Below are 15,392 nucleotides of genomic sequence, written 5' to 3'. Positions count from 1 at the left end.
TTTCTTCTGTCTTTCTCTATCCCTGTCTTGGATGGAGTGGGTCATCAGAACCTTTTGAGTACCCCCTATGTACCTAGCCTTGAGCCAGGCTCTGCAAATGGAGACAGCTCTATAAACAATAATGAGATCTAAATATGGGGTTTGGCTCTGCAAACAAGGTCTTTGTAAAGTCTAGGATTCGGAAAATGGTAACATGTTCTACAAATTATTATGGGATCTTTGACAGTGACCGACTCAGAAATCAGTGATGGGACGTGCTCTGCAGATGGTAATAGGCTCTGCAAACACTGATGAGCTTTGTGTATGATTTCACATTCTGCAAACGACAGGCTCTGCAAACTCTAAGGCTCTGCAAATAATGATGGGCCTTGTAAATAGGGACGGACTCTGTAAATGGTAACGAGCTTTGCAAATAGTGATGGCAAGTTGTGATGGGCTCTGAAAAACTGAATAATATAATAGTTCATGTCTCTAAAGGACAAGAGGTCCCCCTGTGGGTCCCCAAAGAACAAAGCTCTGTCCCAGTACCATGGACAGCAAGACTCCCTTACCCCATTTCCTTCCAGACCCAACTAGAGCTCCTGTCAGCTTATTCATTGGTGTTTGTGTGTGTTGAGGGGTAGAAGGTGTAGTGGAGAAGTGGGACAAGGATAGGAATGCAGCTGTGTCCCCATTCTCAAGGCTTTCAGTTGGTTGAGAAGACAGACTTCTAAGTAGCCAAATGGGAGGATTGTGTCTGTTGACAAATCTGTTCTCAGCCCAGCTATTTGTGAGGTAGAAGGTGTCTTTCCACATCAGAAGCTCTCAGAATGCTAAAAGGGTGTTTAAACCACACTGGGCCTCCTGGGGGAACTGAGAAGTCAGCTTTGCAAAGCACGTCTTACAGGCTCTAGCCGACCTTAAATTCTAGCTGGCACCTGAATAGCTTTGTAGCAGTTTAAATTTCTCTGCCTGTCCTTTCCAGGTCTGGCTACATTAACAGGTCTGTATCACAGGGAACACACACACCTCCCAGAATGCAAGGCTTAGGGAGGGCAGAAGCAAGAATCTGTTCTAGACGGGGCCGTGAGTAGCAGTGTGAGGATCTGGTGGTGGTTGAGATTGGGATGGGGATGATGATCGTGGACATGGAGGTCGTCATGGAGGTGAGGACAGACCTGAGGTATTGATATTGGTGTTGATGGGGAAGTGATGGCAATAGTCACAAGGTGGCAATACTGTGAGCAAAACAGGCCCTAATGGGAGATAGCTTGGCATGGTGGCTAAGAACACAGACTGGGTTCAACTTCTGGTTCTGACATTTGCTGTGTGACTTTAGGCAAGTCTGCACACTCCCTGCCAGGGCCTGGTTGGCGCTAATGGAGCAGACAACCGCAGAGGTAAGCGGCCCATCCCATCTCAGAGCTCTCCCGCTTCGCCCGCCCAAGCACCGGCTCTGGCCCGGCCTGCCTCTCGCTCGCTGCTGCGCTGAGGGGAAGCCTTAATAGAGAATCCGCCTCTGTGCCGCCGCTCCCCGCCCGCCAGCCCGTCCCTATTATCAGCACCATCAACGGCGGCAAATGACACTCTCGGAATCTTGACTCCAATCTGATGCCTGGTCCCCGGGGCCGCGGAGAGGCGCGGGCCAGCCAGGCTGGGGGCTGGGGAGGGTGTGTGCAGTAATAGGATGTGGCCGAGGAAGGTCTATTAGCAGCGCTGCAACTGCTGATGAGCCTCCTCCCCGGCCCCTGGGCGTCCGCAGCCCGGGGCCGTCCCCAGCCCGGCTCAGCCAGGCACAGCGAGAGGCCTGGGTGGGATGGGGAGGGGTGCAGCTGCAGGGGTGGGGCTAGGCTAAGCCATCTCAGAGTCCAGACACTAGGCTCCCTTGGGGAACATGGGGTGGGAGGTAGAATTGGGAGAAATAAGGCTACTCAGACACTTCCTCTGACTCCATGTCTGGGGAGGAAAGGAGTAGGGGAACAAGTCTTTCTGAGGGTGGGTGATCTTCCCCAGTGCCACTCTGGAATGTCCTGGGGCTGCAGTCCTGGAAGGAGCCTCAAGGAGCATCCCACACAGCCTTCATTCTCCAGCCTCACCTTGAACTCACGTCCCTGGCCACCTGTCTCACTGCTAAGTGCTTCCTCATGTGGAGTCCTGACTGGTCTTTCTTGGTGCCTTAGACCAAAACCCTTAGAGGCACTTAGCCCGCACCAAGACAGCCTCGCAAGGTGCAAAGCCAGAAGGAGGTCTCAAGTCTGCTTACCCAGGCCCTCACCCCTCCTCGTGGCCGTGGACCTTCTGGCCTATGTGTAACGTGTGTGGAAAGGTTATGAGAGGCTGGGGGTAGATGGCTGGACCCAACACAAGGCAGGGGAGATGGTGGGCAGAGCCTGAGTGCAGGACACTTGGTTCCAACCTAGTTCATCTGCTGGGTGACAATGGGAGAGTTACACACTGTCCCCCTCCAGCTGGCCTCCTTGTGCTGCTCCCCCCGCCAGGGCCCTTGCTGAGAAAAGGAGATGATAAAGTCAGCTTTTCTCCCTCAGGGGCTTGGGCAGGTCAATGCTTTGGGGGGTAGAAGTCACGAGTTTGGGGCTGGACACTCTGTGGGTACAGTCTGAGTAACACCCCCTCTACCTACGCACACACAGCACCGATGGGATGGAGAAGAATGGGGCGAAGAGTAGAAAGTGGACTTGGGCCTGGCTGTGTGTGCTGGGGCACAGTAGGAGGAGACAGAAAGCAGGGCTCTGTCCTGTCCTGAGGGGTACCTGGCAAGTTAGGAGCCTGAGTACTCAGGCCAGCTAGACAGGATCCCTCCTAGGCTTTGCAACAGGAGACAGGGCTGGGCCTAAAAGAGGACCCCTGGGCCAGGCAGGCGTGGTAGAGAGAGAGGAGCCAGGCCCGGCTCACACACCTCCCCTGCCCCCGCCCGCCAGGTCTGGGCCTCTGGCCATGGCACTGAACTCAATCTGTTCTGCCCACTGCCCCCACCATGCCCCATAGTCCAGAGGCCACAGATGTCCAAGCTGTTTGCCTCTGCTGAGTGGCCAACTTCAGTGTCCCCAGCAGGGGCCTGGCCATCAGTCACAGGGCTGGCAGTCCTCAGGACTGGACATGCAGGGCTGGATGTGGACCAGTGGATAGCAGGCAGCAGGGGGCACTGACTTCTGCTTGTGGGCCCCCTTGGTGGCCTCTGTTCACTCTGTGCCTTCCCTGTCCCCTTCCTGCTTCCCCAGCTCACCTGCGTCCTCACTGCTGTCCATCTCTTCTTTGCCCCATCATCTGTATCCACCTTACCTGTCTTGTTCACTGGGCCCTTCTCACCTGTGCCCCTCTGGTCTGTCTCCTCTGTCTTCCTTCCTCAGACCCCTCTCCCCTGCCCCCTGCTCCCCGTCTCTGGGTCACTTTGGCCCAGACTTACTTCCCGTTTCCTGTGTTAGTCTCTCCTCCCACTCTGCCTGCTAGGGCCTGAGAAGCCAAGACTCAGCCTTGGAAACTCCATCTCCCCTACCTCATAGCCCCTACCTCAGCCCGGCCATCTCCTTTTCCAGTCAGCTGCCAGTGGGGGAATTGGGACCCCAAGGAAGGGCAGGTTTTGTGATCCAACTAAGGGCACGTGGAGGCGAGAGGAGAAGGCTTGTGTGATTGGGGGCCGGTACATGACCCTAGTTGGGGCACCTTGGGGAGAGAGTGCAGTTCCAAGAGTCAGACAGCAGGGGGCGCCCGACCCTTGTTGACATCCGGTTGGTCGCTAGTCTTCAACCCCTGGGCAGCAATCTCCCGAAGGGGTAAGGGCTGAGTACACTGTTTGTGTGTGTGTGTGTGGGGGGGGTAGCCTAGATAGGGGCAAGTTTTGTCCCAGTCTGAAGTCCTCTCTGGACTGTTAGCTTTTTAAAGAAACTCTTACCTGTTACCCCAAAAAACTTCTCTATTTGAAATCCTGCAAAGGATGAATGAGCTTGGGGCTTTAGACCCCTGGAGGAGAGGGAGGAGGAAGAGGCATAGCAGTTCCTCTGGGGAACACCTCCAGTGTCCCTGACCCTCAGGGAGGCTGGCTCCTTGCCTTTTAAAGGGTCCCATTGTGGGGAGATAAGGAGTAAGTCTCCCAGCCCCTTTAGAGAGCTCCCCTCGCTAGTGTCTTCCTTCCACAGAACTGCCACGCCCACACCAGCTTGGGACGGGCAAGCCAAGGAGAGCCAAGCCCCAGGTGTCCCCTGCAGACTGCCTGTCCGCTGGTGTGGGTGGGGTGGAGTGTGGGGGGCTGGTGCATTCATAAATAGTGTGTGTGTGCACAGGTGTGTGCATGAGAGCGACAGACACCAAGCTTTGTGCTGTTCTCTCAGTGAATCCCGACACAGGTGCTGCAGTGCCTGCCCCCCCCACACACATGCCAGGAAGGGGTGACTGGGGTGTGAGGTCAAAGCCACCGTGAGACACCGATGACACTGGGTGGGGCAGTACCTTGGGGCCTACACCACCACCTTCTTTATCCTCAGCGCCTGAAAGCTCGACATTAAAGTTCTGATCCTCAGTAAGGACAGCACTGCCACAGATTTGAATAATATAATTACTATATTATATTAATAATGTGATGGGACAGCATAGGGGTCCAGAAATGGCTTGGAGAGGACCCAGGCACCTGGACACAGAGGGTGGCAGGGGAGACTTCCTGAAGAGGAGGCTAGACTTGATGGCGATGGGTCCTTCAGATAGCCCTGTGGCTGCAGGCAGGAGGGATGGCCTGGTACAGTCATTTCAGGGCCCATAAACACCTTTCTGGGCCTCGCAGTATGCTGGGAACTGGAACTGAGATCCTCAGCGTAACACACCACCCCCTCCCCAAAGCAGGCCATGGGAGGTTGGTAAATATCGTAATCAGATTAGCGGAGTGGAAACGGCAGAGGCTACGGTGGGAAAATGCTCTGGGCTTGCCTGGCCCCCACCCCTCTCCTGGGAACCCAGCCCTATTGCCCTGCTGGACCCCTCCCCTGTGGGCCCCAAGGCCATCCTGGCTCCTCAGTAGCCCCTGCCGGCCTCGGTGACCCTGCTGGTACCTGGCCCTGTCTGGGGCTGATGGAGCTTTCTGTCCTGTGTCTCCTCAGCTTAGGGGAGGATGGGGTGGCAGAAAGCCCAGCCCTGTTAACAATCCCTTCCCCTTCCCCTCTGGGCTGTTTTGCTCAGACTGTGGAGCCTGGCAGAAACTCCCGCCCCTTCCTCTGGTCATGATGCAGCTCACCTGTGAGACTAGAATGAAGTGTCAGGATTCCAGGGTGGTCCTGGGTGGAGGAGTGTGTGGTGGGAGGCATGGATTTAATGAGGGTGGAGTCAGAGTCACTGCCCTCCTCTGTCTTCTCATGGCCAAGCCAAGTACGGGTGCTGGGAAGCCCGGTCGGGTGGAATGGGCTGGGGCACAGTGAGCCAGGCGCGTCCTGTGGAGAGGCAGGGCCAGGGCCAGCCCGGGAGGGGAAGGGCTGGGAGAACAGGGCTGGTGTTCTGTGGAGGACGTTGGGAGGGCTGGGGGAAGCTGGAGAGCTAAGGATTGGGGGCCAAGAATCAGGAGAAGTGGAGACCAGGTGGCCGAGGGCTTGGGATTCTGGGGGTTGGGGACAAGCCTGAGAAAGTAGGGCTCAGGAGATTGGGGACCAAAGGTTTGGGTCTGGGGCACTAAGGAAGGGAATGATACTGGGGGGGGGGGGGTGCTGAGGATTTAGGATATTGGGGAACTTACGGACTGAGAGTTAAGAGCCGGGGTGCTGGGGGGACTAGGGTGGCAGGGCCTGAGGAAAAGAGGTTGAGGTGTTTAGGGGCTGCAGAACTGGGGGCCCATGGGGCCGACACAGAGAGAAAGGAAGTAGGGAAACACATCCTCACAGACAGAGAGCGGTGTCCATGGGTGGGAGGGAAGGCCGAACGTCCCAGGCCAGACCTCCCTCAGCCCCTGTGGCCAGGCTGGGGCCATGGGGGTGGGCAGTGGGCCTCTCCTTGTCGGGCTGTCAGAGCGGGTTAGGCTCGGGGAATTGGTTCTCTGGATCATCTCCCAGGAGCCAGCCCCTCCTGGCAGCTTTGTTTGGAGAAAGCCCAGGGATTAGCAGGGCTGCCCCCACACCACCTCCCCGGCCGCTAGCTCCTGACGCTTTCATCCCTGAAGGCCGCTAAAGCCCAAAGTGCTTTGAGATTAGGCCCCACAAAGGGGCCCCTTGTGCTCCAGCCAAGCCTTAGGGGCAGGGAGGGGAGGGGATCCCAAGAGCTCAGTGCAGGCTGAGCCCCTGAGATAAATCTTTCTCTCTGTCCCAGGCGCATCCCAAAGGGTCCCCCAGGCCAAAGGCTGAAGACCCCTCTTACCCGCTTGCCCCTAGCTTGGAGACTGTGTCCCTAATGGAGCCTGGTGAGGGGCATCCCAGGCCTCACCTGCCTCCCTCAGCTTGTCAGCATCCACTTGTGGTCATCTCAGGGTGGAGGTGGATGACGGAGTGGGGCAGGGAGGGCTGGGGCCCCAGGGTAGAGGCTGGAGCAGGGCCAAATCATAGACTAAGAGAGAACATCAGTCTGCCCTGCTCTCTGAGCAGATTCAGAGACCATCTAGGGCTTGGGATAGGAAGGGGCTTGTCCTGGGACACACCAAGTTGCTGGCAGAGTTGAGGCAGTAGTCTAGGGAGCTCCCCTTTTTCACCAGGCATCTAAACTGAGGCTAGGCCTGGCACGGCAACTTGCGCCTATAATCCTAGCACTCTGGGAGGCCAAGGTGGGAGGATCACTTGAGGTCAGGAGTTTGAGACCGAGCCTGAGCAAGAGCGAGACTCCCGTCTCTACTAAAAAATAGAAAAAAATTTATCCAGGCAAGTAAAAATAGAAAAAATTAGCTGGTCATGGTGGCACGTGCCTGTAGTCCCAGCTACTTGGGAAACTGAGGCCGGAGGATCGCTTAAGCCCAGGAGCTGGAGGTTGCTGTGAGCTAGGCTGATGCCACAGCACTCTAGCCTGGGCCACAGAACGAGACTCTGTCTAAATAAATAAATAAACAAACAAACTCAGGCTAGAGGTCAGCAGGTGTTCTTCATGGGGAGGGTCCAGCTTCATGCCTCCTGCATAGAAGAGAGTGTTTTACACATTTGGATTTCATGGGTCAGTAAAAAAATTTTTCAAATGTGCATTCCAGAATAAAATTTCCAGCTATTAATTTTGCCATATAAGGGCACAGAGGGAAAACTACCAACTGCTGTCAGTGTCATTTCATTTTTAAAAAAGGATAATTTAGCATCAAAAAGTAGAAGAGACATAATCCCAGAATAGAGAGGATAGAGCTTCAAATGGAATAGATGTAGCTTTATGAAAATTTTCCTGTGAAGACCTTATTTTTCTTATTTATTGGTGATTTGGGTGAAAATGTCTTGGGATTCCTAGGCCAGGTAACCTGGGAAGAGGGGCCTGCCCCAAGGTCCCCTGGATTTGAGCTCTGCCTACTCCTCCATGCCAGGGGTAGGTGGTGGGGGCAGTTGTTTCAGGTCTAGTGCTGGGAAGGCTGGAGAAGGGGCCCCCAAGACTGGGATGTTGGTTTGGGGGCTCTGCTGAGAGGCCAGTCTTGGCCTTGGCCCTCTCATCACCAAGGAGACTTGCAAAGAGGAGGGGGAGGGAGCAACCCCGACTGCAGGTCGATAGAGGAAAATTTCTTCCTGTCCTCTTGCTCATAAAATGTTTGTGGCCAACATATTGCACAACATTCCCAGAGAGGCCACAAAAGGCAGTGCTGGGGTGGCAGGGTCAAATGGAGCTCATGGAGCCCAGCCCCTCTGCTCAGCCCCCTGCCCGGGTCAGCCTGCGGGGCTGGGGCTAGGGAGGGGCCCGAATAATTGGCAGGGTGGTGCTGGGTATACGGGATTAGCCTAAGGAACATCAAAGGTGCTCAATAAATTACTTGTGAGAAAGTGTCCACAGGGAGGGGGTTGCTAATGAGAGGTAAGAACTGACGGTATTAGCTGATGTGCATGTGGCATTTACCACGTACCAGGCACTGTGCTAAATGGCAACTCATTTAGTCCTTATAAAAACCCTAGGGAGTAAGTATGATTATTTCCCCCATTTTAAAGATAAGAAAACTGAGGCACAGAGGTTAACTGACTTGCCCAAAGTCACACCTGGATTTGAACCCAGGCAGCCTGGCTCCAAGGCCCATGCACTCAATTACCACACATGCTATATTGCTATATCCTGGTCCTAAGCAAAGGTTACTTCTGGGTTCTTGTTGTCACCTGGCCATGATCTCCCCACTTCAGGATAGCTTCATGGTTTACCTGGGGCTTACAGACATCAAGAGGTGCTTGTTGTCTTGCAGACACTGGATAACATGGAAGTGTCCTCTTGTCTAGTTGTGGCAGTTTTAAAAAACATGTCCACAAATTCTTTGATACTTCTGCCTTTGAGAGGTGAAGCTTAATTCTCTTCTCCTTGAATATGGGATAGACTTAGTGAGTTGCTTATGATGAATGGAATATGGGAAAGTGATGAGATGTCACTTTGGAGATTAGCTTACAAAAGACTACAGCTTCTGTTCTCCACCACTCCTCTCTCTCTCTCTCTCTCTCTCTCTGATCCCAGACACCATATAAAGAAGTCCAGGCTATGCCGTTGGAGAGGCCACGTGGAAGAGAACTGAGGCACCCCAGCTGACAGCCAGCATCACAGCCAGCCATGTGAGCGAGCCTTCCTGGAAGAGGACCCTCCAGCACCAATCAGGACTTGAGATGATATGGCCCTGGACAACAGCTTGACTGAGACCTCATGAGAGACCCTGAGGTCTCTCCTAGCTAAGCTGATGCTGGATTCCTGACCCTCAGAAACTGTGATATAAATAAATGTTTGCTGGCTGCACCCTGTAATCCCAGCACTTTGAGAGGCCAAGGCAGGAGGATCGCTTGAGGCCAGGAGTCTAAGTCCAGCCTGGGCAACATAGTGAGACCCTGTCTCTACTACATGAATGAATGAATATTTATTGTAAGCCACTAATTTTGGGGGTAATTTGTTATGCAGCAATGGATAACTAGTACACCTGCCAGTCTCATTGTCTGAAATCTCACCATTAGAGCTTCACCCTATGGGTGGATTGAGTCACAGTCTCCTCATGACTCTCCCAAACCCTGAGATAAATAACAAGTGGGCTAATGCTGATTTGCTGCATCAGATAATGGCTAGACAACGCCTCCAATATGGTTAGGTGATGCCATTCTGAGAATGGCATGTGGCCACTTAACCATTCTCAACCCACCCAGGGCCAGGCCAGGGGTGGCCACCAACGAGCAGCTTTGATGGAGTTATATACCTTCACAGCTTTCCTACGTGACTGTTTCTCTCCCAAAAAAACCACCCCTTGCTTTAGTTGACAGCAAGGGGGCAGGGCTGTCACAGGGGTGAGGGACTGAGGAGAGCTGGGCTCTGGCCAGAGTAGGGCTCAGGCTTCACAGACCCCACCTTTTGGGCTCTCTCCATTCTCTGCCCTGTAGTGACCACAGTTGTATTTGTGGGATCCCTCAGCATCTTCCAGCTTCCTTTCAGAGTCCCCACCCTTGGCTGGCCACTGACCCAGTGTCAGAAGTTAGCACAATGTGACTGTGCACATCTCAGTGTCACCGTGTGTACGTGTGAGTGTGTGAGGACATGGAGTAGGAGATATCTGTGTGCAGTGTGTGCTGGTGGCCTTCATTTGTGTGCAAGTGCATTTGACTTGTGGGTCTCTGGGTGGGAAGGAGTATGTGTACAGCTATATTTCTGTGTATACCTGGGATAGCGTATACATGTGTGAGAATATGTGTATCTGCATGATGACCTTGCCCGGGTGGGGGCCCATACACTTTGTGTCTGTTTGCTGCATTCAGATGTGCGTCTGTGTGTCTGGGTTTCCATGTGCAGGCATCAGCCCTAGGAGTGCCTGAGCTGTGGTCCTCAAAGAGTTAAGGGAAACAGGCACCGCCATAACTCTTAATCATAGCTTTGCAAGCTTAGCCAGTGCCCCTGTTGAAAAATGTTTCAAAAAGCAAAATAAATGATCTTTTAGTTACAGAAGTATTGATTTTGCCCACATCTAGTAATAAAGAGCAAGTCACCTGTAGCTAAAACTCTTGTAAAATATATTTTATACTCTAATAGTCTGCAGATAGAGTCACCCGCTGAGCACAGATGACAAATCTCCCCAGCGCGGCCTGCAGCCCCCATATTTCACGTCAGGGACGCAGTGGTGGCGCAGGCAGCAACAGAGCTGGTCCTCCCCGCGGGTGAAGACTTGGCCTGGTTGGCCAGAAGAAAAGAAAAAACCCAGGTTCCTGGCACATGGTCTGTCCCCCTGTCCCCACCGTGGACCCTCACCACCAACCTGGGTGGTGGTGGAGGCTTAAGACCAACTGCCCCGCAGGTAGAGCACCCCTCCTGTGTCCAGACCCCTCAGAAGGAGCTCTCTCAGGCTCTCAGAGCAGGGGCATGTCCTTCCCCAACACCCTGCTTCAGAGGCTGACAGTTTAGGAATGTAGAAGCTGGATTTAAGAGAAGGGTGAACAAGCGGGTGGGGGCTCCGTCCTGGTTTGAAGTCCAGTTACCCTAGGTGAGCACAGACATGTTCATATGTGTGTTGTACTCGGGCCTCTCTCTGGCCTCCTTGTACACACAAAGGGACACATGTGCATACACACACTCATGTATGACACTTGGCTTTAAACATGCACTCACACACACTCAGGAGCTCACCTAGCGCACATCCAGACCCTTCACACAGACCTGCCATGCAGCTACGGAACCAGGCTGCATCCACTCTACCCAGAGGATTCCTTCCAAAAATGGCTTCTGTCTGAAATGACCAAATAGCCAGTCTGCCTTTGGGGATCAGGATCTGAACCACCCTCATATTAGATATACGGGTCTCATCAAATACACACCCACTTACACATCTACCTCTGCCCACTCCTCCCGGCAGGTGGAAGGGGAGTTGCTCAGTGGGTGCTCCCTGTTTCTTGGCCTTCTTTACTTCCCAGCGGGTGCAGGCCCAGATGGAGCCCAGGCCAGCCCCTTCCTGCAGGCAGCCTGCCTAGATTACACTTAGCCTCTGCTCTGCAGCCCCCAGATGGCACTGGAGGAATGGCGTTGTAGGCCACCCCACTCCTAATAGTAAGGTCACCTGGGGGCAAAGTGGTCAGAAGTGCTCAAAGACACCACAGGAACCCATCCTCCATCCAAAGCTGGGAATAAATAGGGTTTTCCAACCCCTGCTGGAGGGAAGGCAAAGGAGCAGGGGAGGCGAGAGGGCAGATCTGGGGAGACCCACCGGCTGTAAGGAAGTTCTGGAGGTGAGGGGCAAGTCACGTAGTACTGGGGAAAGGCTCAGAGTCAGTCGGAAGTGGGGGATTTGGGGAAGAGTGGGGGACCTAGGAAGGAGTGGAGCAGGTAGCAGCTCGAGCTAGGGGAGGGAGGACCGCTCAGGGAGCTAACAGGGTGTGTATGTGGGGGTACTTTCGGGGGGTCGGAGAGGGCCAGGAGCGCAGGGGTATCTTTAAGCGTTGAGGGGCAGTAGCCCGTCGGAGGGAAGGGACAGAGCAGGTAGCTGCCCCGCGCTGGGACTGGGGCTGGGGGTGGGGAGGGCTCTATAAGCGGCGGCCGCGCTAATAACCTGTCCAGGAGATGGCTCGTGGCAAATTGCTTTGTTAGTCTTGTCAGCGCGGCCGGGGCCGCCGTCAGCGCGCGCCATGGATCAAGATGATGAATCGCCGCGGACGGCGCAGATGCGGGCGGCCCGCGGCCCGGCCCCGGGGTAGGGGTGGGAGGTGGAGGGGGCCGTGGGGGGCCCTGCCGCTGCCATTAACTCCCGAATTAGCTCTAAGCCGCCCACCACCCAGCCACTGCCCCGGGGAGCGCCAGCCGTGGGGGTGGGAGGGGGCCAGGATGGGGAGTGAGATCCACGCCCCCCACCCAGAACCTGGACCCGGGCTCCTCTGGACGCAGAGGGGAGTGAGCCTCCCGGGGTGCGGGGGACTGGCGCAGTCTCAGCAGCCTGGTATTCTTGCTCTTCCAGGATTCGCCCTGCCTGCTGGGGGGTGGGGGGTGGTTTGCGCCTGGAGGGCGGCCTCATCCGGGCATTCTCCACCGCCCGCCCCGAAGCCCCACGCTGTGAGCAGCTGGGGAGGCTGCGAACTCTCCCTTAAGAGTGTATCTGTGTGTGTTGGCGGGGAGGATAGGGGAGTTGGGTTGGGCATTGCCTCTGTAAACCGAGCTCAAAGACCAGAGATGGCAGGGCTAGGGCCTGCGCAGATCTTTCAGTGCAGACAGCTGGGACCCAGTGTCCTTTGAGTTTCCAGGCCAGCTGGAAACTTGTGAGCACCTGGTTTTCGCAAGTTCCTAAGTTAACCTATCCCTTGCCCACTCCCCCCTTGGTCCAATTTGTAAATATCTCCTCTAACACACACACACACACACACACACACACACACACACACACACACACACACACACACCCCTAGGAATTTATAAATGCACAATCCACATAAGCACAGTCTACACTCACATACGTACATATTTAAACATGTACCCGCATATTTACACAGAAATATAGGAGTATGTATGTATATATATTCATAGACACATAACACAGGATAATGAACTTGAACAAACATATACACACATCCAGAAATGAACCACTGCCTACGCTCCCAGCCCCATCAGCCCAGGAAGTCTATGGCAAGGGTGGTGGGGGGCAGTGGTGGGGCAGTTCCTCTAGGGATGCCTTTTTCTTAAGCCCTTTGAAGGTGTCAGCCACAGCCTTGGGCAGGCAGATGGGGGAAGACCCCTCACCCCCAGCCCCAGTCTTGGGAGGAAGGTCCTGAACCATTTCCACTTAACTCCTGTCTAGATGGTGGCACTTTCCAAATGGTTTTGTTAAATCAGTAAAACCCACCCACACTGTGGCATGACAAGCTTCCCACCACCCCAGGCCTACCTAAGAATGTGTTCCCCTTCCCTATCCTACCCTGTTTCCTCCTGGGCTTCCCATCCCTGCAAGTGAGCTTGCTAAGGATTTTGTGCCCTCCCCACCACTGAATCCACTACCAACAGGGAGCCCAGCCCTTGGGCTGCAATGTCTGTCAAAGTGCGTGGGGGTGAGAATGTGACTGAGTGACAGCAGCTCTCTCTGCTCACAGTGTCCCCCGGTATGGAGGCCTTTTATCCTGTGAGGTTGGGTCCAGCCTGGTAGTGTGCGTTTCTCCAGGTCTGGAGAACCTGAGTCTGTGGAGGCCTAGTGTGTATCACGAGACCATCCAGCCACCACCTGCAGACCTCCACTGGGACAGCTGGCACAGGCGGGGGCCTTGACAGCTTGGGATAGGTGGCAAGTGAGCCGGACTCAGAGTCCAGCAGACAAGTTCCTTCCAAGAGCCCATGCCTGGTTGGGCCTTGTGTCCCATCACCTGGAACCCTCAGTAGTCCTCAGCCAACCAGCAAAACTTGTGCCATCCTCAAGCACCGCCCCCTGCCCCAGTCTGGACAGGTCTGGTCCACTTAGGCCCAGGCTGGGTTGAGGTCATCATCCCTCCAGCCTGCACAGCAGGCCCTGTGCTATGGGGGGAACTAGGGAGGAATGGGTTGGAGCTGGGCCCCTGAGCAAAGATGATGCTCTTTTCTTTCCAGTTGGGGCTAGGATTCCTCCCAGGCAGGGGAGGGGCAAGGCCTGCCTCAGCAAACCTTCCTGGCCCCACTGAGTAGGGATGGCTAGGAGTGGGGAGGGACTCCACATTGTGCTACCATGAGAGGGATTTTGTGCCCCCTCATTTGTGTGTCTCTATACATGACCCCTCTGCATGTGCACCTGTGCCCGTGTCTGTGTGACTGAATGACTGATGTGTGAGTAGGGGGTTGCAGTTTTCTCCAGGACGATCAGTGTGCATGTTTGTGTGTGGAGGGCAGCCGGGCGGGGGCGCAGTGTGCTTCCCACCGTCTCCCCAGCTTGTGTGGAGCTCTAGCAGCAGTCCCGATTATCTAAGCCAAAGAGGCCGCCTGCATTCCCCTTCCCTCCCCTCCTTTCTACTCCCCTCCCTCACAGGGCCGGAATCCCTGAAGAGAAATTAAAAGGTTATTTAAAGCCCCCGCCTCCGCCTTTCTTGTCCCTTTAAATCGAGCCTAAACGGTTTTGCTTTGGCAGAAGAAATCTTTTCTGGAGCTTTGGGGTGGGGGTGGGGGATCCTGGTGGGAGAGAAGGGTCTGAGCGGTCTAATCCTCTTACTGCCCCCCTCCCCTCCCCTCCCCTCTCCACCCCTCCCCCTCCCCTCCTCTCCCTTTGGAGGCCCATTGCTCCTCCTGCCCCCCACTGAGGCGCCCAGCCCCTAACTCTGGCTGAAGATGGCCCCCGACCTTCAAATCTGCCTGTGGCCCCTTCTGCCCCACCCAGGCCAAAATTCCTGACCCCCTCAACCCAGGTTAGGACTCTAAAATCTACTGGCAGTGTTGGCCAGCCAGCACTGTCTCCTCCTAATGCGGTAGCCCCTAAGCAAACAGCCCAGCTTCCAGGAGCTAGACCTGAGAGCTTCACTTAGGGACCAGAGGGGGTCCCAGAACCAGGGTCCAGCTGCCCTGGTCCCAGGTGAAAGACTTAGTGCCCACCCTGCACCCAGCCACCTGGATTCACAACTACATTTGAGCTGAAAATTGCACAAGGATTCATTACACACACACACACACACACACACACACACACACAGGACTCACGGCCATTTGAAACCCCACAGTTACACATGGACTCATGGTCACAGGAACACCAGTCACAAGGACACACTCCACATGTGAATCACAGTAGCAGCCACTGAGGCCACAGGCAGGTTGCACAGAGTCCCAGCCAAACAGGGACACTTTCCCCCACCCGCCACACACTTGGCCAAGCACCAAGTGGCCAGCCACCTCCACAAGCCACACACAGAGCCCCACAAAGCCTCTGTACAGTAACTTGCCAACCCCGCACCCGCGGCAGTGTGGGCGTTAACCTGCGCCCCTGGCACCCACCTCAGACAGACACCTTTCCGGAGGCAAGCGTCCGCCTGGTCCTGGAGCGGACTCCAGAACGTCCTCTTCCTGTGAGCCGGTTCCCGCCTGGAGGGAGTAGGGCGCTGGCAGGAACTGGGGAGCCACAGGCCCACGATGTTCCCCAATGTGGACCAGTGGCCGGGTGTGTTTGTCCCCCCTTCCCACGACAGGTGCCTGTGATGTATGAAGCTGTGAGTGACACGCTAGTGGCCTCCGGGCCTCTCTGGGCGGGATCCTGCCGCCAGACAGGTGAGCAGCTGCTAGGAGCGCCAACCGACGTACTGGCGGAGTGTGTGGGCGGTGAGTTCTGAGTGCGGGTTGTGGGGCGATGTGGTGGTGCTGGGGGGTGACAGTGTTGCTGGTGGTGT

The sequence above is a fragment of the Lemur catta genome, chromosome 3 (genome assembly GCF_020740605.2).
Source record: "Lemur catta isolate mLemCat1 chromosome 3, mLemCat1.pri, whole genome shotgun sequence".
NCBI classification, from domain to species: domain Eukaryota; kingdom Metazoa; phylum Chordata; class Mammalia; order Primates; family Lemuridae; genus Lemur; species Lemur catta.
This window is presented reverse-complemented; position numbering follows the sequence as displayed.